Source organism: Vollenhovia emeryi, unplaced genomic scaffold (assembly GCF_000949405.1).
Source record: "Vollenhovia emeryi isolate VEMERY1.0 unplaced genomic scaffold, V.emery_V1.0 DF939189.1, whole genome shotgun sequence".
NCBI lineage: Eukaryota > Metazoa > Arthropoda > Insecta > Hymenoptera > Formicidae > Vollenhovia > Vollenhovia emeryi.
Window position 1 is genome coordinate 776,573 of NW_011967177.1, and position 16,465 is coordinate 793,037.

The 16,465-nt window shown below is 44.1% G+C and overlaps 1 protein-coding gene across 5 annotated transcripts in view; it reads left to right on the top strand.

The window, feature by feature from the left end:
• Positions 1–16,465, top strand: part of LOC105562410 (protein Tob1-like) — a 120,828-nt gene that overhangs the window by 52,233 nt on the left and 52,130 nt on the right. For all 5 annotated transcript variants that reach the window (XM_012013227.1, XM_012013225.1, XM_012013229.1 and 2 more), the window contains exon 2: positions 5,786–5,848. The gene's annotated coding sequence lies outside the window, so the exon portion shown is untranslated. The remainder of the gene's footprint in view (positions 1–5,785; positions 5,849–16,465) is intronic.

Genomic DNA, 16,465 nt, shown 5'->3' on the forward strand with positions numbered 1-16,465 from the left:
GGAATGTGCGGGAAAGTCTAATCAAACTTTAATTTATTACTTTTCTTTCATTATTTGCTTTTCATATTCTAAACTTTTGTGTCTTATCTTACATAGATCGAATTGCGATGGTACATTTGTGCTAAGTATTAAATGTGCAGAATGTGTAGCAAAGTCTAATCAACTCAAACTGCTCACGTCTTACGCAGTTGATCAAAGAATTTTGTAGATAAAGGGCGGCCCAGAACATTCCCTATAACCATTATTATCCGTCGTACATTTATATTTACTTAACTGTATCGTTTCCTACATAATATCAGATATTGGAATAATGAACCTCAATAGTTTGCGTACAAGATAATGGAGAATTTCCGCGCGACGTGCAACGCGGAGTCGAGTTGCCGGCGGCCAACCGCTCCAGGTTTAATTTCGCGATTCCGATCAATTTCGGCTGATGCGCGGGCGTGTTCGGCTCGGACGGGGAACTTAAACTCGACGGCAGTGAAACTTACTCTCCTCGGCACCGTGACCGAAGGCGGTTCAATAACCTCGCGTGCCACGACCCGAAATTGCGAATAAGAGCGGCCACACGGGCAAATGGAAGATCGCGATAGCGCAGCAGGAGCAGCTACGAAATATTCCGCCGCCCCCGGCGCTTTTCGTGGCGGTTGGTACGATGCCCGCGCGATCGATCACCCATGTCCGTCCGTTAAAATAGACCAACCACCCTCCCTCGGCTACGTCACCGCCGGTGTCCTTGAGATTCAACCCTCGTACGACCTCCGCGTCCGCACGTCTAAATACGACATGAACACCCTTAACGATTCCTCATAATTCCCCCTCTCGCCCGCACGCGTGCGATATCTGGGCCACTCGGGACGGGGGTGCGCGTGGTCGTATCTAAGATAGAGTCAGGGTGGCTGCCTTGTACTCTTAAGACAACGTTTTTATGTTTTAAATCTTTGCCTAAGGCCCGGTCTACAATGAGTTGTTCGTGGTTAGTCAAAAGTCGGAACTGCATGTCGATCCTTTTCCTTTCTGGGTGGAAGAAAAAGGACCGACGGTTCTGACTTCTGACTAACGACTCATTGTAGACCGGGCCTTAAAGTAACGCACAATAACTGTCTTGTGACTTAAGAATGCAAGACAGCCGTTCTGCTCAGGCCCTTACGCTGATGGCAGAGAACGATGCGTAAACGCTTAAGATTGTCTTAGTCGTAGACGTAAGGCAAGGCAAAGAAAAACGTAATACAATAGCCTTTCACGACTTACGTTTTTTCTTGCCTTACGCAGAGTTGGGACTAAATATTTTGGTGCCCGTGGACATAGAAAAAAGTGCACCCCTTAGTAATAAAAAATACTTCTTTTATATACGACATATAAAATGTAATAAAAATAATTTTAATTGGTTATATTCAATACATTAATATTAATTTTATTAGAACATCTAATAAAAATTTGTATTGCCATTTTTGCGCCCCTACAAATTTTTTACGCGAGACAAGTGCCCCGTTCGCCACGCCCTAGTCCCCGCTCGGGCCTTACGCCTACGACCAAAGGCCTGTGTCCGCAATGCTTGGTCCAAGTTCTAGTTTCGAGAAATGTGTAGTCAATCAACTTGCAGCTTTTATGGAGTAGCTAAGTTGAATGGCTACACGTTTCTCGGAACCAGAACTTGGACCAAGTTCTAACATCGTGGACACATGCCTTAAGACAGTCTTTAAGCGTTTACGGATCGTCCTCTGCCACCTTACACCAATTTGTGCGCCGGTTAATTGTATCGCGCTCGTCGGACGCATCTCGGAGCAGCAACGCACGTAACGGGCTGGGGAGCTTGTAACAAAAGGGGGAATCTGTTTCTTCCAGGTCGCACTCGACTCAGAATCACTTCCACGGAGATATTCGTAATGTTGATAGCGGAGCTTTGTTTCCTCATTTTTTTCCGCCACCCTACAATAACCATTATGTACAATTTGTGTGTGTGTGTCGCAATTTTCTCGAGCAAATACCTCCTCTGTTAGATTGCCCTCGCTCACGACAGATTTCGACGAGCTGATTTAAATCACGACGGACGTAGTCGGAGCGTCTTGATTCGGGCACGTCGATACTCGGCTCGGTTCGAATAAATTCTCTCGCGAGATATATTATACGATTCAACCCCGGTCCTCGTGTTTTTGCTCTTCTCTTCTTTTCTTTTCTTTCCCGCCACCCCGGCGAGAGAGATGCGGGAGAGGATCCCGTTTCTGGGGCGAATGTTTTCCGTACGATCAATATGTCTCTCCTCGTTCTCCTCCCTGTCGCCACCGTCGGAACTGCCCTCGGTCGGAACTGCGCGCTCCTTAAAGGGTCGTTCCGTCAAGAGCCTCTTGTACTTTCCCTTATTGCCGAGGACCAGCTTTGGACGCCTGTGTGGTTGGCCTCTTTTGCCTCCGCCCCACGCACCGTTGACCCTGGAGGACTCGAGTGCGAGAAAGTTGATTACGCGAGATCGCTCTCGCGTTTTCGCCCGCGAGCCTGCACGCGACCGCTTCGGACCGCTGTTGCGAATGTCCGTCGTGATTTGTTGCCGCACGAGAATAAAATCCGCGACTTTCCCGTATTTCATACCCGTTACGCAAAGAGATTTTCTTATAATTGCCTCGGACAATATTATTGGATTACAACGGATTCGACGTTTCAGATCGCTATTATGTTATTTGCATTTTATCACTGTGTTTCGTACATCACGTTTCTTTTCCCTCCACTTTAGATCGTTGTATTACTTATTGTTAGCGTCCACGATTAGCCTATAACGGAGCCTGTCGTCGAAGACTGATTGTCGATCGGCCTTGCGTTATCCGCGCGAAAGAACGGCAGATAAGAACGGCAGGCGGAAATGATAATTCCTTTTTCGCCGGCGAAAACGCGATTTCGTGGTACAAATGAAATTATTTCGCAGGCCCAGAGCGAAGTCCATTGTCCAATCGGACGATGACTGTCGACAGACGATTGTATCACACCGCGCGGCGACAGCAGAAAAAAGAACATTCTACAATGCTTTATTGACGGACGGACCGCCGATCACTTTCCCGCGCGCCGTGTCACTCGCTTCGAAACTCCTGGCCTAGCAAGAAATGCATCACGACGGTGGTAACGCGTTCGCTCGATTATGAAAGCGATCGTTGGCCACTTTGCATGAAACCCCCGGAACTCCGCGCGACGAAAGTGATCGGGCGCGCTGTTACATCAACGACGTGGCTCGACTTCCTATTTGTTTCGAGCAGATCGATCTCGGTATTGTCGTCGATGTTGTATGTCGGTCGAGTGCTCGGCTACGATTTTAGAATATCGATCGTACGAAAATATTCCCTGGCATAGCGTCTCGCCGAAAACGAAGCGGAGACATATCGTGCGCGACGAGAAAGGGGGATCCCTCAGCCATCTTTTTTACCGACACAGTCAAATGTCGTTCTTGCGCTTGTAATTCTTTTCATTAGCTTTTATGCACAAAATAATACCAGGATAAGTTGCGGACCGCATAGCAGAACATGTTCATACTTAAAACACTCAGTTCAGAAGTCTAATAAAAAAGATATTGGTGTGAAATTTAAAATTTTTGATATAATGTCGACCAGCATAGTTTAGATTTTGCTGCGTACTTTAATTTCGTAAAAGAGTTTCGCATTACTATGAAGCCAATTAAAAGATTACTTCTAACAAAAAATGTCGATAAAACAGACGGTTTTAGGATCCCCTTAAAAAGCGTCCCGGAGCGGAGAGTGTGCGCGCGTCGATAATCGACGATGTGACGCACTCGTGCGTCTCGGAGCGTTTATTGTTAGGCGCGGGTGCGTACGTTATTTCGGAATCTCGCGGCGGGCTGTTTCCCCTTCCACAATTGCATTTCGTCGCGCGGCCGCGAGCTCTCTTTTTTTTCCTTCTTTCGGGGATTATTTCGAAATTGGATCAGGTCAGCCGTCCGCGCGGGAAACGTGACTCACGGGCGTATTTTGCAAAATTTCCTCGACGACCCGTCGGACGGAGATTACGGCATTCCTCCGTGCGAACGTCACGAGGGCGCATTAAGACCCGCCGTTGTTTTTTAGCAGCCTCGTCGCATCACCTGCTCCTCCTAAATGCCCAGTAATGCGCGCAAACAGGCGATAAGCGGGAAGACTATTGTTTATATTGACACGCGCGGCGCTGAATCACTATTGATGCTTTCGCGAAGGAAGTCGTAAAATCGAAAACGAGTAGAACGTACGCGCGATGTATGTCACTGTACACATTGAGAAACCTGTGTCAATAATTTCTTTTCTATATTTTGCCGAATTTCTATCTTTCGCAAGTTTTTAGAAGGTAAGAGCGTACATGTGCGTGAATGTGCGTACTGTTAAAATTAAATTATTATGAAAGTAAAATTCCAAAACTATTTTTAACACTTGGTGTTGTCACACTAGGTTAAAATGATCTACAATTTGACTTTGGCGAAAGACATCTTTTAAGTTTCTTAAGATGATACTACAAGCATTTAGTGATAATTTATATTTTTATGCCTATTTTAAATTTTTCAACATGACGCTACTTTAAATGTCTTTTTTATCATGAGAATTGGCTTGGATCAAATTGACCCAGTGTGACAGACTTGTTTGAGACAAAAGGTGACAAGTGTAAAAACTCTTCTTTCGAAGAATATTGAAACTTTTTCCAGCATCACTTTTATGTACTAAAATTAAAATTTATTAATAAACACACGGAGAAAATTTTCCCTTAAAACTTATTCCGAAAATCATGTAGGGACAACATGGCATTTCGAGGAACGTTATGAGAGTATTTTAAAATTTTACCATACATTTTACTAGCAATTACACAGTAAACATTTTATTAGTAAAAAATGTATGGCAAAATTTCAGAAAACTCCCAAAGTTCTTCAAAATGCCATGTTGTCCCACGATCACATGATTTTCAAGGTAAACTTGAAACGAAAATTCTCTCCGTGCAGTGCCGTTTTGTAATATCGCACATCGATTAAAATACGATACAAGAATCTCGTGGAAAGAAATTAAAGAGGGACGAGCGAAAATATGAAATTTCCAAGATCGGCACGAATGTTTCGTAGTCACTCGTACAAATATGTATATCGCGTAAACAGCTTCGGTAGCCGCAACACGCGACTACGCACGCACTGGTCGCACGAACTTCAACTTGTGAACTTTACTAATAACACTTGACGACTCGCTTGGGGTTCACGGCCGCGATAATTATTCGCTTTCCGCGCGTTCCGCGTCTGGCGTTTTTCCGCGATTAAGCAACTTTATCCCATTCTTGTCGAATGGCTCGAAGGAACTTTACGCATTCTTTGATATTGACTCGCTCGATCCAATTTAAACAGCTAGCAGTTCTCGAAAGTGAAATAGTTTGCGACTCCGCGGTGTCTGTTGCAATTTTGAACAGCGTGCAACAAATGTTATTTGTTATGTCTTGGCAAAACTTCTCTCTACCCTCGTGAGAATCTGGCGCACACGCTTGGAATTGGTCGGCTGCTACGAGCAAACGAGAATACCTCGTCGAGTTTGTCGATGACGCCGGCGGGGAGGGGAAAAACCGCGGGGATTAAATCTCGGGGATTTATGGTGTCTTGTAAAAAATCTCTGGCGGTGCATAAGGTGGATATAATTGCGCTCTTTTATTAAGCGGTGCCGCGGTTCGTTTCCGCCGCGGTAAGAATCGATTCGCGAGCTCATGCGTGCGATTGATAATCGATATTGCAGTTTAACGTGTTAACGCCGCAAATATATAACCAGCATTTCTTTGTGTATGCTTGCAGCTGAAGGACGTGCTCGAAACTCAAGAATAGAACAGAGGCAGATCTCTACAGGCGAACAATAAGGTAACTTTCCTGCCGCAGATAATGGAATAGCCGCGTCGCGGCGTCGCGTGCGTGAATGCGCCGCGTGTACAAAGAGACCCGCGAGACTCTCTCGCGTTCGATCTCGTGTTCTCAGGTGACGGAATGCGGCGCGCGCGTGCGCGCGCGCGCTTCCTACAAGATAACGAAATACACGGCGATCTTACGGAAAAGCCTCGCAATTAACCTTTGGCGTGCTCGTGGTGCGCTCATGAGCGCTCGTCTCTATCGCGTCGGCGCGGATTTATTTCACGTTATGTAAATCCCGGCGGAGAGATCACAATGATACACATTAGCGTTTATCATTGCGATCTCTTCTCGGAAATGTGCAGCCGGTATCGCCGATTTGAATTCGCGATTATCGCGATAAACGGCACCTCTTGTGCTCGCCGTCGGGACAAGCTCGCGATAGTGATTTTTTTCCCTTTCGTGTCGCAGGAAGAAAAAGTACGACATCGGATAAGACCGATTTGCAATTATGAAAATGCAGCGTGATTGCGAAGTAAAGCGTAGTATGGCGCGCCTCTGGTATCAATTTATCGATTCCTGATAAAACGTTTAGCCAGCGGGACATTACCATTGATCTCGGTCTACCGCAAATCCAGTTGACCAACTTGACATTCGGTTGATAAGCAGGATTTATGAGCTCGATCGTATGCCGCTTATCAGTGACAAAAGTATGATATTTAAATCGCATGGGCCACCGCATGTCCGCGACGATATTTGCTTATACTTTGGGCAAATTATCGCGACGAGTACGAGCAGATTGTAGGTGCAGTTAGCGCGAGCATACATTGCCTCTCGTAAAGAGCGCGAGATGCTAACGGGATTTTTAATTTGCTCAATTAATTCGCTAATTTAATTTGTCAAAGTTAGCAACTTATCAATTATACATTTCAAATTGTAATCTGGACTCCACAGGTTTATTAAGTGGACATAAATACTATAACGTTTTAATTTCAATTAAGAAGTTAAATTTAAATTTTTAATTCAGCTTAAAGTATAGCATTAAATTAGTCTGCGTTGTTACATATGTAAATTACAATTGTGACAATTTTACATCAATACTCATGCATTACTCCTCATCTAAAGGCACATCCTGAATCACGTGTCGCGGCACCTGTTTTTTTTTAATACCAGTACAGTCGCGTTTGGTACCTCGCTGATTATAATTTCTCACTTTGCACGAGGGCCACTACGAGCATCCGTTCGCCACAACAACGCTATTTATGCCACTTGCTCTCTGGAAATAGTCTCACTGGCTGACTTCCAGATGGTATTTTTCACTTCCACGTTAAGCCTGTGGCGCATACGTTAACGGAGCGGCAGACAATCGATGACCCATCTGACACACGCACAATGCAGAAAAACGCGAGCGAAGCAAAAACAACATTGCCAATGTATAATCGCGATGACAACCGGCTGGGGTAGAATCAACGTGTATTTCAGCGCGAAATCCATCCCGATCGATACTCATAGATTAAACCGAAAATTTGAATTCACTGAAATCAACTGTTTTATCTAGAATAAACTTTTTCTTTCTATAAAAATTCGTGCGTGCTTCCGTAAAGCGGACGAAAAATAGAAATAAATGAAACGTACTGGACTAGTTTTTAATTGATAATTATAATTGCAACTTTATTCCTTTCTACACAAAATCGTTCTCTATCTGAACATAAATCGACGAATTTAGGAAGTTCGTAATTGATGCGTTTAATAGAAGATACAAGTATTTTACAATATGTAACTATAACTACGGTTGCAATTTTCCGCCAATTCATACACTGAGAAAAATTTCCATCCGATAAACCAATTAAACAGTGTTTCTGATGGTTAATTTTTCCGATCACGTTTTCGGATTAAATTACGGATACATCCGATGAAATGCAGTTACCGATGAAATTTGATTGAAAAACCGATCATATTTTTCATCGGATATATCCGTTTCTTATTATGTAATTGGATTATTCAATTATATTTAATCGGACATTTTTTTCAGTGTACTATCGCAAAATGTAATGTCATGGAAAGCTTTAAAAATTCAAGATTTAAAAAGATCGTACGTAAACAGTACGTTTTTTTTTTTAATTTAACGTTCGTTCAACGTTCAATAACTTGTGTCCTTTCCTGACGCTACAATATTAAATTTCGCTGTTTGTATGAAGAGCATAGGGAGATAAAATTGGTCAAAGTAAATGCAGCCACGATTCATTAGGAATCATTTTTCAGACAATTCGTCCATTGAGTGATCAAACACAGTAATGAAACAAGTACACTGAGAAAAATATCCGATTAAATACAAGCGGACGATCCCATTACATAATAACAAACGGATATATTCGATCAAACATATGATCGGTTTTTCGATCACATTTCATCGGACGTATGCATAAAAGGTAATCAGAGAAATTAACCGTCGGAAATACTATTTAATTGGTTTATCCGATTAAAAGTTTTCTCAGTGTAAACTGAGAAAAAAGTCCGATTAAATATAATCGGATAATCCAGTTACATAATAACAAACGGATATATCCGATCAAGTTGTATATCCGATGGAAAATATGATCGGTTTTTCGATCAAATTTCATCGGTAACTGCATCTCATCGGACACATTTTATCGGATGTATCCATAATTCAATCGGAAAACGTGATCGGAAAAGATCGCTATATCGGAAACACTACTTGGTTTATCAGATGGAAATTTTTCTCAGTGTATCTATTTCTCATCTTTATTTTATTATCTCTATCGTCTTAACGAGCGTTTCGCCCTGGGGATTCTTTCTACAAATCCGCGAAGCACGCCTGCGAGACCTAGCGCCTCGTCCACCGGCAATGACTTGGAAAGTTTACAACGCACGCGATTGGAACGAGGCGCGACGCCGCAGCGTTGTAGAGACGCGCGTACACACCGTCACGTAATGCAGATATATAATAATGCCGCTAATAATACGGCGAGGTCGTTCTTCCCCAATCCGCCGTGGATGCTCGCGGGTCTCGCGGCCGTTACGACACACCACGTCGATTTAAATTTCAGCTGTATCGCCAAGCGGACCCGTAATGTCCCCGCGGCGCGACAATAAATCACCGTAGTGGCATTTCTCGCGCCAGCGTCGCCGCGCGCGCAAAGTGCCGCGGGAGCTGGCACGCGTTCGCTTTTATTACACGGAGGAGATCGAAAGATCTTCTCTCCGATGTACCCTCAGACGGACGGACGCGCGCACCCTCGCGATGTCCCGCGACGTAGCGAGAAATGATTATGGACTTATTCTGTATACCTGGTCGTTCAATTAATTATATTAACAATAATTAAGCTTTTTAGTCGACCATAACTGGCAGGGTGTTTTTAAAAATTTATTGCGAAAAATATTACCTCAGCCAGGGTTTGAACCTGGACCTCCCGACACTCTAGGCATGTAACAGCCTCAGTGGTCGAATTGGTGAGACGCCCGCCTAGAGTGTAGGGAGGTCCAAGTTCAAACCCTGAGGTAATATTTTTCACAATAAATTTTCTGTGTTAAAAACACGTTGCCAGTTATGGTCGATTGAAAGCTGAATTATTGTTAGTCGTGTACTGGCGTCAAATAATTCTTGATGTTAATTATGTTAAATGTGAGAGGGACAAGTAGAGATGTTTATCCGACATTCGATTAGGCCGAAGAGGATCTACTGAACCTCTGTTGATTGCACTCGCACTAGTCTCTTCACTGCTAAGGCCTGGTTTCACCAGCGGTGTTTAACTTTAAGCTTAGCTTAATTCGTTCTTTGCCTCTTTTCAACTGTTACTTTAGAAAGAGGCAAACATGAATTAAACTAAGTTCAAAGTTAAACGACGTTTAGGGAAATTGGGCCTAAGTATGTCGCTGACATACGACGTATTGTATACCAGGCCTAAAAGGAAAATAACGACACTTTCCAGGCCTGTATGAGGTCAAAAGTTCAATTATTTTCTCCGACACAGAGACTTTAGCTCGACCTCATTGCTCATATTCAAAAATTATACGAGGCTAAACTGAGGCCAATATATTCGACTCGGGAAGTATAATAGAACATTACGTCATTTCGATTAGATATGCGACTGCTCGATATTCTTGATATGCGATAGTTAGGACAATAATTAATGTTTGTTCGTGACATCAGTGTTTCTCAGCGTGGCCCACGATCGTGTGCCGAGTCTCTTTCGCCGCGCTCGTTATGTAATCGTCGCGGCATAGCCAAAGACAACAGAAGCGTTACGCATTCCGTTACGGAATTGTTTTTGCGCAGACCGCTCGATTTTTCACGGGGTTCACGCCGTGGATTTCGCGCGCGCGTCCGGATTTACACGGCGAATTCGCGGCTGTCGCTCATACGAGACGGAATTCGTCCAATTTAAACCGTGCGACTTCCGCAGTATAGCTGTTAATTTAACTGGAAATATTAATAATTATAGAAATAATAACATTCGTATGGCTCAAATGTGATAAACACGAAGGAATAAAGGACTAACGAGTAAACCTACCCAAGTGGGGACAGACCGATTTTGATGAGTGTTGAATATGTTGTTTTTTAGCTCAAAATAAGGGACACGTATTTCTTTATGCGTGTCCATACGCACTTTTAGATGGTGAAATGCCCCTTTGAAGAAAATTTGATTTTCTCTCGGGGGGGCGAATATTGACGAAAGCGCAAGAGCTAGGAAAATATTTTTAATGAACGTTGAATGGTTTCAATGGTACTTTAAAACTGAGCAATAAGTTTTTAATTTTTTTTTCAAAATTAAACCCCCACCACTCAATATTTTTTATTACAAGTTTGAAAATGTTTTAGCACCAAATTAAAACTTATTTTACTACGAATTCAACCGTATATAATAAAGTTCAAAATTTTAATAAGAAATGTTGAGTGGTGGGCGTATTTTGAAAAGAGAATTTAATATTTTTTTGCTCATAGTTTTAAAGTACCATTGAAACCATTCAACGTTCATTGAAATAGCTTTTTCTAGCTCTTACACTTTCGTCAATATTCGCCCCGAGAAAGAGAATCAAATTTTCTTCAAAGGGGTATTTCACCCCCCCCCCCAAAAGTGCGTACGGGCACGTATAAAAAAATACGTGTCCCTTATTTTGAGCTGGAAAACACCATATTCAACATTCATAAAAATCGGCGTATCCCGACTTGGGTGGGTTCACTTGTAAGAGCCGTGACAATGTGTTAATGTCTAAATATTTCATATGCTAAATTAAAAAAAAAACGAATGTCTCCATATGCCTCGGTGGTCGAATTGGTTGAGACGCCCGCCTAGCGAGAGGGAGGTCCAGGTTCAAACCCTGGCTGAGGTAATAGTTTTCGCAATGAATTTAAAATATGAAATATTTAGGCGTTAATAATTATAGACTGGCTGCGCGATCGCGGCTAGTAAAGGGGAATTCTTACATATCCAGCTAAGTCCCGCATTGCATGCCGCGCACGCACACACGGCGCGCGCGCACGCACGCGCGCGGAGTCTCATTCACGCTGGCACAGCCGGTCACTCGGTCGGCCGTGATATTCCTGGGATGACACACGACGCGCACCTTCGCCTCGTCGGAGATGAGACCTCTCTATTTATAAATGTGGGTCGACGTGGCACTCGGCGGTGCGTTTCGTCATTATTACGGCTTCGAGGGAACGCGCGCGCGGAAACGCGGCAGACGGCAGCCGGGCCGTCGCGCCGGATCGATCGGGATTTTTGGATCGGACGTTTTTTGGCGTTGCCCGAACGTTCTAAAGATAGCGAACGCCGTTGTCAATTCGCGCGGCGGCGATTTGATCGGACGGACGAGCGGAGCGGCGCGTTATCTATCGGTCAAAGATAGGGGAAAGAGTGGACACGCGAGATACGCGTTATATTCTTGTAAACATAAATAATGCATGACCCGTCTCGCATGCGCGCAAATTCTCACAACCTTCGTGGGGGGGTTTTTTTGTCTTTTTTTTTCTCAAAGAAAGTTCCAGTTCTATTTCGGTATCTCGGTTTCCATCCCGTCTTAAACATCGCCAGGCACTGCTCCATTTGCGACATTTAACGACGATGTTCTTTGAAACAACGTCTCTGCAATAATTTCTTTCCGCGCCTGTTTGTCGCCGTCGTCGTCGTCCGTATTTTTGCATACGTCGGTGCGGTCGCGGACGAACTTTCTAAGCGAGTTACTGCGGACGTCGTGCGCATCGCCATTCCGCCGGGCCATCAACTTTCGCAGAAGTGACGGCGGTCACGAAGCGTGCCCTAAAGAAAAAAAGAAAAATATATTCGCTCTAATTCGCTCGGCGCGGCTATATTTTACGCCGTCGGGTAACGGCAACAAGGTTAACGTAGTCCTCGAGGAGTTCTCGTCAGTCGCGCTCGCTCGTAACTGGAAATTGCACCTCCGCTTCGCGCGTGAAGGAACGAGGAGCGCGGGGGGCGGGGAGGGAAAGGGGTAGAAGAGGAGAAAGAGAGAGAGAGAACACGCTCGTAAACACGATTAAAAGGGATCGGCACGAATTTCGCCGGGCGTGTTCCCGCTGAAGCTCGGAGATTTCTCGAGTCTCTCCTTAAGCCTATTAAAATGCCCAGAAGTAGTAGCAGCGTTGTTTTGGCATCACGTGCACCATTTAATCCGACAGAACAAAATGTACCTGCCTCTCTCGTCGCTCGCTCGTTCATCCGAGTTCGTTGCGCTTTTGTAAAAAACAAAGGGATTTTTTTTTCCGTAGACGTCGATAGACGCCTCGAGCACGCACCGGCGTGTTAACGAACCCGTCTCTCGTTAGCATCGTAATTGTTAATTACGTTTTTTTTTTGCATTCGACCTAAGTGACGAATTGCGGTGAAATTGATTATTAAATCGCAATTGCTGGGGCGCTGCTCATCCGCACGTTGCGCGTCTCGTCGAGAGTTTTATGAGACATTTCGACTGATCACTTTCGCAAGATCGTATCTCGATTTTACGCAATTTTTCTGCTCAAACACCCATTTGGCATCGGAATGAGCGTTTAAGCGGAAAAAGCGGAAATTGTGTAAAATCGAGATACGACCTCGCGAAAGAGATTTTCTGACATTAATGTAGACCAGCTTCTCTCAAACCGGAGGTCGTGGTACATCGTAACGTACCAGAGAAGTCGCGGAAAACAGCTTAAAGCCTGCAAAACAAATAAAGCATTTAAAGCAAAGTAGCCCCGCACTCTATTGGAGTTTCGCAGGCGAGGGTCGTAAAGTATTAATTTTTAAATAAAGCATATTCTTGCAAAGTAGCCCCGCACTCTATTGGAGTTTCGCAGGCGAAGGTCGCAAAGTATTAATTTTACTCCTTTTACGTTTTCGGGGGTGGCGCGTAGGGCCAACGTGTTTGAGAAACGCTGATGTGACGACTGGACCGTGTTTTCATGCAGCGAGACCGCGAGACCCGCGAGGCCGTGGTCAAAAACAAATTAGCGGAATCTGGCTTTTGTTAGCGCGCGATGCGTTTGACGGGGGTTGGAGGGCAGAAAGCGTCGGGGTACGCGAGAAACATCGACGCACAATCGTCAGACAACAGCGGGTGCCTACATGAAAGCGATGTTTTCAATCTCGCAGCGAGGCGGCGCGGAACGGAATGCGTATTCGTGACATTTGAAGGGGTGGTCTTAAATTAAAACGGTTAGAGCGGAGGAGTCGAGCTGTGGTAGAGGCGTTGAAGAACGCGGCGATTGCCACACCGCTGCTCTTGGCTGTAGTTCACTTTGAACGACCGCCTCCTGCTTCTTTCTCTTAACCGTCTTTTTCTCCTTCCTTTTCCTTTTCTTCTTCTTCTTCTTCTTCTCTCGGCACGACAATACGCTCGAATGACCAATCGCAAGTCCGCCTGGCTTGCCGTACAATTTTCGGTACCGAAACATTTTTTAAGGCGCGGTGAAAAAAATTATTTGCAACCGCAGCGACAAGTTTCTAGGTACGAAAAGGTAACTGAGGTACATAAATGAATAGCCAATACTGCGAAATCGCATATGTTTTGTATTTGGTCAATTTAAATGACAGAAACAGAATTTCTCCCTGAGCTGCTAGCGAATGTTAGGAAGAAAGTCTTCCTGTGGCGCCCACCAGTTACACCCTCAGAAAGAATTTCTGTTACCGAGACAGAAAATATTCTTGACGCATTTATATTTCTCACAGTCTCATTTAGTATAAAAACAAGACAATATCAAGATAAAATTAATAATTCTTATTCTCCTCTGTCGAATTAAAAAAGACTTACTATATTGAGACAAGAGTAACTTATATAAATGTAAGTCTATACATTCTTGCGTTTACAATAAATTTTCCCTCATCTTACAACGCACGAAATTGGCACCACGATATTCGACAAAAGACGATACATTTTAGTCTAGATTTTAGAATTTTTCATTCAAATATTCCTTTCTCTAGAATAAATATGATTGGCGCTATATCGATCCTATTTTATGATACATTCAAGTGTAGTAGCATTGGATCCGGAAATTTTCTCTGTGGGTGTATATTCCCTTACACAGATTATTATAGTCGTGAAACCTAAACTTTCCAGAAAGTATTACTGGTCGCTGCTATAAATTTTGCGGGCTACAAACAATTTTCTAACAGATCCGAAAAAATGGCGATAAATTTTTGTTGCGATACTTCGAAATCTACCTGCGTTGGTAAGACATTTTTTCGAGTGTCCGCCTCGATGATCGAATCAACTCGTTGATTTGATGGAAAATTTATTTATGCGGGCGTGATGACAGATTCATTAAATTTCGAGTCTTCCCATATCAATTGACGCGTCAAATTAATCCCCCACTGACAGTATGTAAAGCACCTGAAACTTTGAGCTATCCGTTGGCCACTGGTTTATCGAATCTTATACATTTTTATTAACACGAGCCATTCTGTTCGCAGTGTCATGTTCATGCAGATTAATATACGGCAAAGAAATTGCCGACGTGACAAGTGTAGCGCCACGTTGTCCGTCATTTTATCTCTAATTACGTACGACCTCGTGTCCAAAGTAAGTCGATTAAAAATACATCGGGGACAATCGTTAGAAAGTATTTCGATCGCGTTGAAGGGGGAAGATTAGATACCGCGACGAATATATCCACTGCATTTTTTCACTCCGCAACATTCGCATACCAGCGTGTCGCAAACCGTAATAAGTGGCCCGATGAAAAAAATGTTTCAGAGCCTTCGCGATTCCCCACCGTGTAATCGCCGTGTCGTAAACATTAAGGGCGTGCGGGCTGCGTGGGGGAATTAATTTCGATTTAAGAGCGTCGTTAAGATCCGGATTTATATGAACCGTTTACGAGCGTCTCCTGGAAATTGTGTAATGGGCGGCGGATAATTATGGAAAACGTCGCGTGAAAACGTGCCATCGTAAGAAAATTCGTAATAAGCGATGTCGTTACGCTGAATTAAGATACCGCGTCCGACTGCCGAGGCAGGCTAATCGTTACCGGTACTATTCCACCACTATCTAGCCGCCACCGCTTTTATCGCTCTGCGCTTTATTGCACATCGCGGCTGGCTGCTGCCAGTACTATTCCACTGGATCGAAAAGAGTCTTGCCTTTTGCGACACGTTTTCAGGCGCTGAACGACACTTCGCACCGTCGCCGTGAATCAGATGACGTTCGCGTTATCCCGCGTAACGAGCTGTGACGAATACGAAAAAATCCCCTCGACTTTACATTCGTTCGAGTCAAATTTGTTGTGACATCGTCGAGAAATTGGAATTGTTGTAAAAACGTAACGCACATTCCGGATTGTCGTGACACGTTTGGAAAACGCGCGAATATATAGATCTCTTAACTGTGATTAAAATCGACGAGTTCGAGCCTCCTTTCTCTCCCGCGGACGATTGCATATCCCGAACTTGATATAGCTCGCGCGCGCGCGCGATGGAAAAGATGGGGCTAATAAGAAAACAATTGGCTTTATGAGGACGTGCGCTCGCGGTACTTGCCACAATATTGTTGAAACACATAGCTAATGACATAATTTCCTTTCGCGGGCGCTGAACAATAGGCGCATCGCGCGTCACGGGCTTATTTCCTACTGTCAAAATTTATGACGCGACCGGAAGGAAAAATTCAAGGACGCCAATCCACGTCGCGCGACGGGCGATACCGAGGAGAGGGGGACGCGACACGCCGCGCTATAGCGTAACATCGTAAATTATGCTGTTGTTACGTCGGCGACGCTTATGCCGTTGCGTTAAATAATCGCCAGGACGACTGCAAGCGTGCACCAGCTCAAGGCCGTTCACGCGAGAACGCGAATGTTCGATCCGTCGCGTCGTTAACGATGCGTCTTAATTAAAATCTTTCGGTTTTTAGCCAATTAAATATATGTCCCCCCCCCCCGTACACCGGTCCATTCGTTACGAACGCGTGACTAGATTACCTTATTACGCCTCCATTTTTCACACTTTACCGCTCTCTGTCTGTCTGCATAATACATTCGCTGTGTTACATTAATTTTCGTTACCGTTGGCATCAATCGCGCTATTGTGTCAATAATTCACTGGTCAATAATTAGAAATGTAACATTATAAACAATTAATTGTATAATATGATACATTTTAATGTAAATGTAATTTATGATTT